Raw genomic sequence first — 12,302 nt, 5'->3', positions numbered from 1 at the left:
AGAAACGCAGAGAAAGAAAGAAAATGGTGAATCACCTCTCAAAATTTCTTTGAATATTTCTTTTTTTGTATTCGATCTGTGTGTGTTAAAAAAAAGTAAAAAAGCCCCCGGTACAAAAGATGAATCGACTTTTTATAGCCAAAGCGAAAAAGAGAAGAAAATACATAAATAAATTCGAAATACATCTATTTTCTCTGCTCTTTTCCTATTTTTCTTTTTCTATTGCCTTTTGTTTGCTATTCGTTTTTGTTTTTTCCCTGGGTACTGTTTTTTTCTGTTGCGTTGCTTGTTTTTGTCCTTTGTAGGTGTCGTACGAAGCAGTGGACGTGTGCATACGGAGGCTCGCGTGAGTGGCAGTGGCGCGCATGCGAGGCCAGAGATTGATTACAGCTTGATTTGCTGGAGCGGCGGCTGAGGCGTGTGAAAGCTCGTGGGGCCGAGGGAAAGCCCTGGTGGCTGCGGCCCTGGGGGCATTTAGGAAACCCTAGGGTTTCTGAAAATCATTCAAATCGGGCCATAATGTATTGGGCCTGAGGTTTTGGGTATTTTAGGTTAGAATGGTTTGGGCCATTGTAATTAGGTCTGGTGAATTTTTGTTTATTGGACTATTTAATTGTTTTTTCATTTGGTTTTATTTTATTAACGGGCCGGGAAAAAATGGGCTCTTACAGCTGCCCCTCTTTGCTCATTGTTGTGTAACGAGAATAGAGCAAAGACTAAAGAGGACCAATTTTGCCTGGTCGTGCTTGGACATTGGTGCTCTTCTTCTTCAAATGGCTCCATTCCATCCTACTGCATCTTCATAGGTATAGGAAATAGTGCTTCGATCCACTCCACTACAACGTCAGGGAGATAGGATTTGTAACTCGTAGCTTCTAAAAAGAACAAAATATGCTATCTCTAGTCGGCAAGACTTTATGCGATCTGCTCTACTCAACTTCAGAAAGATAAGATCTATTACTTTAATCCGCTCCACTACAACTTTAAGGAGATAGGATTATCGGCTTCAATATGCTTTCTTACATTTAAAGATAAGATTCGCCGTCTTCGATCTGCTCCGCTACTGCTTAGAGAGACAAGATCTGCAATTTCCAACCTCTTCCACTGCTGGTCAGGGACATAGGACTTGTAGCTTAAATCTACTTCCTTATACTTGAAGATAAGATTCGCCGTCTTCGATCTGCTCTGCAACTGCTTAGGGAGACAAGATCTACAATTTCCAACCTATTCTACCGCTGGTTAGGGACATAGGACTTGTGGCTTAAATCTGCTTCCTTACAGTTGAAGATAAGATTCGCCGTCTTCGATCTGCTCCGCTACTGCTTAGGGAGACAAGATCTGCAATTTCACTGATCTGTTCTCTGGGGAACATGACCTGTATAATGAACCTAATTATGCCTAATGGCTAGGATGGCATGATCAAAATGAATCAAATGCTCCTAACTAGACATGTGTGAATGGTGCTAGCATGAATGCAGAATTTTATTTTTTCGAGAATGATCCCGCTTAGGTTGTCATTACTCGAAGTTTATTAAGGCTTTAACACTGATGTGCTACAATTTCTTCTTGCTTGACCGGCTTTTTCAAAGAATCACTTAGTCAGATTGCCCCCACTGTAAACTTCAGAGTTCAATCTCCTAGGACGCAACACCTGTACCATTTTTCTCCCACTACAACCCAAGGGTAGAAATATATGGCTTTTCCTCGGTCATTTCCTATCACAATTCAAGGATACAAAATCTAAGTCTATCTGGTCCCTTACACCATTCCCAGGGTGTCGTACCAAAGACTTATGCGCAAATGAAGGCTCTCTTCTCCGAGGTAACCTCTTCCTATTGCTTGGTGATCATTGCTTGTTTATGGCATCTTGACACAAAACCCAAAGAGAAAATCTAAATTTAGACTCTTCCTTCTCGAATTTCCATCCTTTAATCTGGTGTGTTCTAAACAATAGTCCTATTTCAGGCTCCTATATTATTTAGAAACTTTTCAAAGTAATATGCAAAAATTTCTTCGTGAAATTTTTATTAGTCCATTAATCGTTATTCCAATGCAATATGCTTGCAAAAAGAGTCATAACAATGGATAAGAATAAAGTTGGTTCTGAACATAGCTCGAAAGAATAAATTATCAAAAATAGTAAAGAAGGATGACAAAGAAATTGATTAGGAATGTGTATCTTGGAAAAGAATGAAATATTCCAAGAACAACAAATTCAATATGAATAGTATGAAAATTGGGTGCCCCAGATATCGCAGCTTGAACTTCTCTGTACAAACTTTCTGAAGACCATTCTGAGTTTGACTTGTGTTTAGGAGATCTACAGTGCTTTGTCAATACTCCAAGATGTCGCATACTCTTTCCTGTTAATTCAGATATAGCAAGATCATCAAATGTCCCAATCAAAATTTGAGCAGCTTAAATCACCTCATGCCCCATTCCGATCAGTATTTGAGCTGCCCTTTTTGGGTTTTCAGCTCAAATTCCCTTTGGCCTAAGGTGCCCCTTGCGGGTTTTCCCCTTAGCCTCTCCATTTTTATTTTTTCATTTTTCATTTTCTTTTTTTTTTGAATAGGTCCTTTCTTCTTCTTTAGACGAAGTATTTCTTGACTGGATCCGAGTTTATAGGATTAGCAATCTCGCTCAGAATCAGTGCTCCTCTGAAAAAGGTCTTCTTTACAACACAGGGACATCCCCAGCTTAGCATTCATTTCCCTCTAGAATCTTTTCGAAGGATTTTTTTCAACATCTAGCCCTCTCATGGAATTCGCTGAGATGACCCTGTTCATTATGGGCTCGTATCATTTGTTTCTGGTACATTCGACCCTGATGAATAACTTTTAACCCTTTTCCTAGGTCTAACTGATCACATCGCGATTAGATCCTTCCAACTCTAATACCCGGAGAGAGAGGAGATTTCAATAGGTAAAACTACCTCAATCCCGTAACCCAAAGAGAACAACATTGCTCTGATAAAAAACTTGATGGATGTTCGGCAAGCAAGGAGGGCAAATGGTGATTTCTCATGCCAGTCCTTGTAAGTCTCAGTCATTTTTCTTCAATTTTTGATGTTCACCTTCAGGCAATTTAGTGACTAGTCGTGGTGTCTACTTCTGAATTGATTTCAGACTTCAGCTATCGTGCTATTGTCCAAGTTCAATACATTTTCCAATACCATCTTCTCTGGAATAAGCATGTGATGACATTGGCGTATGAAGCAGCCTCTAATGATCTCTAAAATGAAGTAATGCCCATTAGGAGTCTTTGATAATGGTGATGTTCATGCCCCATTTTTCTCAAAATTTGAGTCACCCTTTTCGGGTTTTCAACTCAAAACCACATTTGGTCACAAAGCGCCTTTTGCGGGTTTTTCGCCTTGGCCTCTCTTTTTTTTTTCTCCTTTTTCTTTTTCTCTTTGACCTTGATTTTAATTTTTCTTTTTTTTCTTCTTTTTGTTTTTGATTTTGATTGATTTTTCATTTTCATTTTTTTTACTTTGATTTTGATTTTTTTTTCTTTTTTCTTCTTTTTTTTTGATCTAATCCTTTTAGGGCGCAACTACGACAAAAAACTTTGGATCTTCCTCTTTAATCAGGATAGACCCAACATAAACTTGAAGAGATAGAAACTCGACTTCAAACGGGCAGAGTTATGATGAGTCAACGGGAAAGGCATTGCTCCGGTAAAGAATTGCATCGTTCATACTGCAAATCATGCTGTTGTGCAGATTTCATTATCAGCGGTTAACCTGGGCACATCCTGGTATGATCATACAAAGACATCTTTGAACTCTAAAGGTGACTCAACAAAGCCTTGCTTCGTCTTTGCGGTCAGGTCAATCCTAATTTCTAATGGTTCCTCGAGAGGTAAGATATGTCTGTTCTCTTGTTCTACCTTCCTTACCAAGTCCGGAGATAAGCTACGATCTATGTCATTTCCAAAGTCATGAGATCCGTCTAAACACGTCTCGCTCAAAACGAGATTCTAAGTCTGTGACAGTGCCACTCATGTCATTGATATCTTGAGACCCATAGTAAGTACCAAAGAATATGCAAAAGAATGTATAAATTCATGAATAATTATTTGTACCATATGATTATGAATGAATGAATAACAATTTAGAAGGAAATTCAAAAGAATGAATGAATCTGGAATTGTTTGTAAAGAATGAAATGAATGAATCTGGAATTGTTTGTAAAGAATTAAAATATTGGCTCAGTAATAATTGCAAAGATGTATTTCATTAAAATAACAATGTTCAGACATGAGCCTATTTCACAAAGGAATTTTTATCATTTCTAGGCTAAAAACAACAAAAATGTTCTGAACATTACTCTAGATAAGCTCTAAAAACTATAGGGATTTCTTCCGCAGTCTAATTGCTTAGAACACTCCATATTTATAAGGGCAGATTTTTAACGAGGTCCCTTTTCATTTGTGTCTTCATATATGTCATTGGTGTGAACACTTGCCAACATTGTGTGTATGTTTTTCTCCTCTTGAATTTCTTCACAAAGCTTCATCTCCTTGTCGTCCATCATGTCCGGAGCCAAGGATTTGAATCTCACACTCTCTTAGGTCTCGTATCCCTTCTTGTGATGGAACTCGCAATGGTTCTTTATCTTTCCCTGATTTCCTCCTGAATCAGAAATAACTGATCCCCTTCCTACCTTCATGTCTACCCCATTATCAATAAGATTAGGTAGTGGATTTTCTATGCTAGACGAGTCATCAAATCTGACAACACCCATGTTAATGAGGTTTTCAACCAGTTTCTTGAAGGCAATACAATTCTCTATTGAATGCCCCGTAATTCCCGCATGGTAGTCGCATTGTACGTTCGTGTCATACCATTTGGGATACGGAGGCTGTATGGGTTCTAGGTAGAAGGGGGACACCACCCGTGCATCAAATAAGCTTCGGTATAACTCACTATATGACATCAAAATTGGTGTGAACTAGAGCTTCTCCGTACATGGTTTCACTCCAGATTCTTGCTTTAAAGGGCTCTGATGTCTGGTGGTTTCCGTCTTTGGTCGGCTCGCAGTGATTGGTTTTGAGTGGCCCTTGTTATACCTGCCTGCATTATCCCATTTATTCCCCTTCTTCCTCGGAGCCTTTGTAGTAGCTAGGTACTCCACCCTCGCCTGCTTGGTTTCAGCTGGGTTATCAAGAACAACGGGAAAATTGTTCCTTAAATTGGACCTTGGGTCTGTCAGGCAACCCACTGGTATTGCTGTACCAGTCTGATACTGCTGTGATCTGATAGTAAATAATGCCCCTTGTGGACGCCCATCTGGCTGGACTTGGACACTTGTTGGAGTATAATCTAGGGAATGGGCAAGATCCTCATTATCAACCCCAAAGTGGATCACCGAGTCTTTTCTTTTTTCTAACTCTCTAGCTAACAATCGATTAAATTGGCTCATCATAGTTCTCTATAATTCTAACATCTGATCTCTCATTTCCTGTTAAAATTTGGTCAATTGCTCCTGCATCTGTATCTACATTCGCTCTAATTTTTCCAACATTCGTTCCATTTCTCTAGTCATTGCTTGGATACCGTAAGGGTGTTAGGTTGACTAGCTAAAATAAACTTACTCAATTAGACTCTTTTAATGGATTTTAATGCATGTAATGCGAATGCGTGAAATGAATACCTAGAGAGACATTAATTTTAATTCAATTACATTTAGGAAACTTTTCTAGAAAGCAAATTCCTTTACATAAAGCAGATGCATATACGGCCTCGCCCTTATATTCCAAGAGACAACATCGATCTTTTTCTTCATCTGCATGCTTGAAATAATCTCGCCAATTTCCAATAGATGTCACTGCTAGCTCCTTTTCTTGATCTTGGTCGCGATCCATCACATGCCCATCTTCATAAAGCTCGTCAGCTTCTTTAAGGGAGTTGGAACGTCGAAGGATCTTAGACAATCACCTTGAATCCTCAGGCTACGAAGCAAGGTCACGAACTCTTCCATGTGTTTTTCAGAATATATTAAGGTAGCCGTATTGTTTTCAACTTTATCCAGGAATCCGTATTCCATGACAAGCTTTCTAATTTAGTAATTGGACTTGAATCAATATCTCTTTCCTAAGATGCAAATGCAATGCAATCACATTCAAAACACAACAAAAGGGGTTAGTACAAAACAGAAGTAAACAAGGAAAATAGAAAGTACCTAATCAGGTAACCACTAGGGATTTGGAATGGCTCTACCTAGGTTAAGTTCCTAAGTCCACAATATGAGGTTTGGTTTTAAAGTTAAGGTACCCAAACCAGTAGATTCATCGATCATCACCCATTATAGGCTCATGCAGACCGAGTTCGGTTCAGGGGAATACATTTCCCTATGGCTGCACGGAGATGAAAATCTCACGAAGACATAGGTACGGATGTATTCCGAAACTGGTCCACTATCATGCACGGAGGTGAAAACCTCACGAAGGAGTAGCTTCTCACTCCCACTTAAAAGGGAAAGACTAACCGTCTTTATGCAATATGATGCCAAGGTATAAAACAGTAATTATACAAACAAATGCAAAGAGAGTATCGTAATTTTTCAAATCAAATTTTCAATTTTCGATAATAAGACAAGAAACAATCAAATTTACAGCTTGACTCTTTAAATGCGTCCCTAGTGGAGTCGCCAAGCTGTCGAAACCATTTTTGAAAAATCAAAAATTTTTGTTATCAACTTATTAAAAATGAAAATGGGAGTCGCCACCGATCTTTTATTGTGGTGTGATCGGATCACATTGAAAATAATTTTAGGTCTGCGAATTTTAAGAAAACAGGTTCGGGAGTCAGTTACGCATGAGGAAGGGTTAGCACCCTCGTGACGCCTAAAATTGGTACCGAATTGATTGTTTAATGTCTTAATGTTTAAATTTTGAAAAGATTTTAAAATACGATCCTTTGAAAAGAAAATTTGAGTAAAATGAATTGGATGGTAAGGATCACTTATTTCGAAGAAATAAATTGTCACATTCAGTAAGTTAGAGTGCGACATTTTAAATCCTCAAAATTAAGTTTATCTCTTGACCTTTAAAACTTATGCATTTTGAGAAGGGTATTTGATTATTTGGGTCAAATGAGAAAATCAAAACCCAGTAAGTTAGGTTTCAATTTCCCAAAATTCCTAAATATCACATATTGCCTTTATTTTTAGAAGAATCCTCGTCTCGAGAAAATAACATGTCATATCCAATACATTAGGACACAACGTATCGAATTCCCGAGAATGAGCTTTTATTTATGTGTTTTGATTAAAGAAAATTTGATTATTTAGATTCAACGAGAAAATTAAAACCCAATACGTTAGGGCTCAATTCTCTCGAGGATTCCAAATTTCGAGTATTGCCTTTATTTCCAAAATTTTCTTTTTTACGAATTTAGGTAAAAATTGATGTAATGTTCAATTTGATGTATGAATAAATGGTTACGTTAAAGGATGACAACAATATGAAAATACGAATAACAATTCAACACCCATGATGGCAATAATTGCACAATATACATTACTTTAAAACTAACTAAAAATACAATAAAAACTAATGGAGTGAAATAACATAACAACAATTTAAAATAAATAAAAGATCAAAAAAATACGAAAGGGTCAAAATTAGCAATGTAAAAATTTAACATAAATAAAATATAAAAATAGTTTGAAATAAACAATTTTAAGCAATTTAAAATAGACATTACACAAAAAAGTTTAAAAGAAATGATATGTAAAAAAATCTAAACTAAATCATATACATAAAACAGTCCAACATGAATAATACAAATAAAATGTAAACCGTTTAAATAATAATAATAGATATACAAATTTAAATGAAATAATAAATAACAAGTTAAAGGATTAAAATAAGGCAAATTAGGGGGCTAAATTAAAACTAGGACGAAATTAAACGGATGAAATTAAAAAAGTGAACAAAGGATTAAACTGAAAACGCGCGGAACAAGAGGGGACCGAATGGGTAATAAAACCCAAATTCGAACACGTGTCCGTCTTTCAGAGTATCAGTGGATCAAGGACTCAATTCAAAGCCAGACAAAATTATGGGGCCAAATTAAAAAATAAATAAACAAGTGGAAGTGTAAAATGAAAACAAATCAATAATGCGGAGGGGCCAATGGCACAAATGTCCCATTTAAAGGAAACGCGCGGATCCCCCCTGGAGCGGGTCGGGTCGCGCGCGGGTGGCATTATACGGCGCCGTTTTTATATCATGCATAAACCCAAAAAAACAAGGCACTAAGCCACTCGGCAGACTTGTAAACCCTAAGCTAGAAACCTCCTCTGCGTGCCGCTCGACGGACTAACGTCTGGAGGTCCCGATTCCTCACCCGTTTTCGATCGCGATGGAAGGAGCGAAAGATCGACCACCCGGTACGTTAGCCCCTCTTCTCTCTTCTTTTCTATATTTCTCTTCTTTGTATATAAAAAAATAAGAAAACAGTAAGAAACGCAGAGAAAGAAAGAAAATGGTGAATCACCTCTCAAATTTTCTTTGAATATTTCTTTTTTTGTATTCGATCTGTGTGTGTTAAAAAAAAGGGAAAAAGCCCCCCAGTACAAAAGATGAATCGACTTTTTATAGCCAAAGCGAAAAAGAAAAGAAAATACATAAATAAATTCGAAATACATCTATTTTCTCTGCTCTTTTCCTATTTTTCTTTTTCTATTACCTTTTGTTTGCTATTCATTTTTGTTTTTTCCCTGGGTACTGTTTGTTTCTGTTGCGTTGCTCGTTTTTGTCCTTTGCAGGTGTCGTACGAAGTAGTGGACATATGCGCACGGAGGCTCGCGCGAGTGGCAATGGCGCACATGCGAGGCCAGAGATTGATTGCGGCTTGATGGCTTGCTGGAGCGGCGGCTGAGGCGTGTGAAGGCTCGTGGGGTCGAGGGAAAGCCCTGGTGGCTGCGGCGCTGGGGGCATTCAGGGAACCCTAGGGGTTTTTGAAAATCATTCAAATCGGGCCATAATGTATTAGGCCGGGGTTTTGGGTATTTTAGGTTAGAACGGTTTGGGCCACTGTAATTGGGTCTGGTGAATTTTTATTTATTGGACTGTTTAATTATTTTTTCATTTGGTTTTATTTTATTAACGGGCCGGGCAAAAATGGGCTCTTAAAATGTTTCGACATCAAGAATTGCCTCGTCACGACATCGTCTCTACTTTGTCGATTCAACGTTGTCCCGTCGTCTTGACAGTCCTCATCGTGACGTCGAGCCTGTTTTGGGCCTTCTTGTTTTGCTTATCAATCATTTTTCTAAGTGCTTGCAAAGAGTCCTATAAATGTGAGGCACACCCCACAAATCTCCACATTGACTCGTATTTAACATGATTTCTTTTCCAATGCCCATCAGGAGCCTAAATTGATCTTTGTAGGAAATTAACTGAGTCCAAGCAGTGCTTGAACTTTGAAATTGGAAGACTTTTAGTTTTTTAAAGTGCCAAATCGAAGTTGACTCGTGTCTGTTTCCCATAAATGCAATGCTCTATCTTTCTAGCTCCTACACTTGGAAGAGAACCTCTCTTATTCAAAATAATCATACCTTTTTTGCTTATATGACCAAGTCACTTGTGCTTCAAACAAGTCGACTCTGACTCCTTAACAGATGAGAAAATTGTTGTTTTATCAGTCACCATTGAACCCTACAAAACATAAAGACTGTCGGTCTTTCGACCTCTTATCAAAATAAGAGCTCTATGAGATACCTTAATGTTGCTTGACTCGATAGAGATCATAATACCCTTCGAATCTAAACTTTCTAAGGATATAAGATTCTTCTTAAAATAAGGCACATTCTTAACATCTGATAGTGCCCTAATGATTCTGTCGTGCATCCTAATCTGAACGCTACTAACACCGGTTACCTTACAGTGTGAATTATTCCCCATAAGCGCAACTCTACCTTCAATTGGACTATATGTGGAGAACAAGTCATTGTTTGGACACATATGAAAAGAGCACCCCAAATCCAGAATCCACTCGGGCGTAAGTTTAGACCTTTTGGTTGTAGACACTAACAACCAATCATCACCATTATCCTCGGCTACATTAGTATCAACTACCTTAGCCTTCTGTTCCTCGTCGCTCTCAACAACCCTATTGTTTTTACTTTTCAACTTATAACATTCTACCTTTATGTGACCCAACTTATTGCAATAGTTAGTTACATGTCTTGTCACGATTCCTTGACTTCGATCTTGACCTAGATTTATTTTGACCTAAATTCTTAGACTGTTGCCTGCCTCTAGCAACCAAAAGCGAGGCTTGACTACTATACTTGCTACCTGAATCTAACTTATAATCAAATTTTTCTTTGCTTAACAAGTTACCCTTCACATCTTCAAATGAGAGTTTATCTCTACTGTAAATCAAGGTCTCCTTGAAATTTTTATACGAAGGGGGCAAAGAGTACAATAATAATACAATCTAATATTCATCATCTATATTAACCTCGACATTCTTCAGATTGTTCAATAGAGTAAAAAATTGACTCATGTGACCCTTAAGGTTCTTACCTTCGCCCATATGGTATGTGTATAATCGTTGTTTCAATACTAAGTGATTTGTGAGAGACCTTGTCATATAAAAGGCTTTTAATTATCTCTATAAGGTTGTTGTCGTTTTCTTCGTAAGCACCTCTTGTGACATATTGTTCATGAGGCACAACTGAATTATTGATAGTGTCTTCTTATCAAGCTCTTCCCATTCTGGTTTATCTAGATTTTCGGGCTTTTACCGTGTAACGATCCTTTTTAAGCTGTTCTGACTAGAATTATTGTCATCCAAACTTGCCATAAATTGAAATTTGTGATCTCGTCGAACTTCTCGATGTCGAATCTCATTGTTTCCATCTTGAATGAGTCGAACTACGAAATCTAAATCATGCTCTGATACCAATTTGTTGGGGATCGACCCTCATATAAACAACGAGATAATAAAAGTGGAAAAGAATGAACATAAATATTTTACATGGAAAACTCCTCCGAATAGGATAAAAACCACGGGCAAAGGAGACTTCACTTAATGAGAAAATAAACGAAGAATACAAAATGGAGAAAATAACCTAAATGAGCAAAACTCAAAACTCGAGGCTCTCTCGAAAACTCTCCCCAAAACTCTTCATCAAATCTCACATAAGAGATATTCTGTCAACCTTTTTAAACAAGGTTACAAAGACCCTTTAAATAAGCTAATATCAAAGTCCTAATATGACTAAAATATTCCTAGACTAATCAGAATTTAATTGGGAAAAAATAGCAGAGTTTAGCTAGAAGAAGAAACATGTTATTTGTGGGAATACGTCGCGACATCATCTCTGCTTCCTCATTTCAACGTTGTCATGTCATCCCGACATCCCGATGCACCTCGTCGTGATGTTGGGATTATTTTGGGCCTTTTTTGATTGCTCGTCAATAGCCTTTCTAAATGTCTGTAAAGAGTTCGATAAATGCGAGGTACACCCCAAACATAACATTTAAATTATCAATTTTCAATTTAGTTTACCCCTAAAAATAGAGAAGTTGGCAATAAATTGTATATTCTTATTGAACACGTATAACTTTTAAAGAAAAATGAAATGAAATTTTATAACTTACATATCAAAATGGGATTAAAAAATAGATAAAAGAAATACATACCATAAGCTCAAAAATAGATATGATTCAAAAATGAAATCATGATTTTTGTTAGTAAAATGGGAATGACAACCGTGATATAATTATAGTCTTCTTTTATGGTATTTCGAAACAGCAGAATTCGATTAAAGACTACTTTTGTACTATTATTATGTTTACTTTTAAGACCTTTTCATGAAGTTGTTTTGAGTGTATATTTTAAGGATAATTATTTGGTGAAAATTTTTAATTTTACTGAGATTTTAGCATGTTTATTTATTAATTTTTAAATCTAAAATCTCAATTTCAATAATTATTCTGTTATAAAATAAAAGATAGATAATAAAGAACAAAGAGAATGGGAGAGCAAAGTGAGAGCGTATTTTATTGATCAATCAGAATATTAACCGTGCTTCTCCAAAGTCTCTATTTATAGCTATAAAAAGTAGAGATCTACTTTTAACCACTATTAGAATTTAAAGTATATTAATAAAACTCATCTTGATATACATCTACTTAATAAGATATTCATAACACTCCCCCTTGGATGTCCATTGGTAGATAATGTATCTCGTTATAATTTTTAAATGATTAAATAAAATTTTTATGATTTTAGGGGGGCCAAAGTGTAATTTTACCTTTACTAATTTAAAATTTTA

The sequence above is a fragment of the Gossypium hirsutum genome, chromosome D10 (genome assembly GCF_007990345.1).
Source record: "Gossypium hirsutum isolate 1008001.06 chromosome D10, Gossypium_hirsutum_v2.1, whole genome shotgun sequence".
Taxonomy (NCBI): Eukaryota; Viridiplantae; Streptophyta; class Magnoliopsida; order Malvales; family Malvaceae; genus Gossypium; species Gossypium hirsutum.
The sequence above is the reverse complement of the archived record's forward strand: the minus strand, read 5'-3'. Positions refer to the sequence as shown.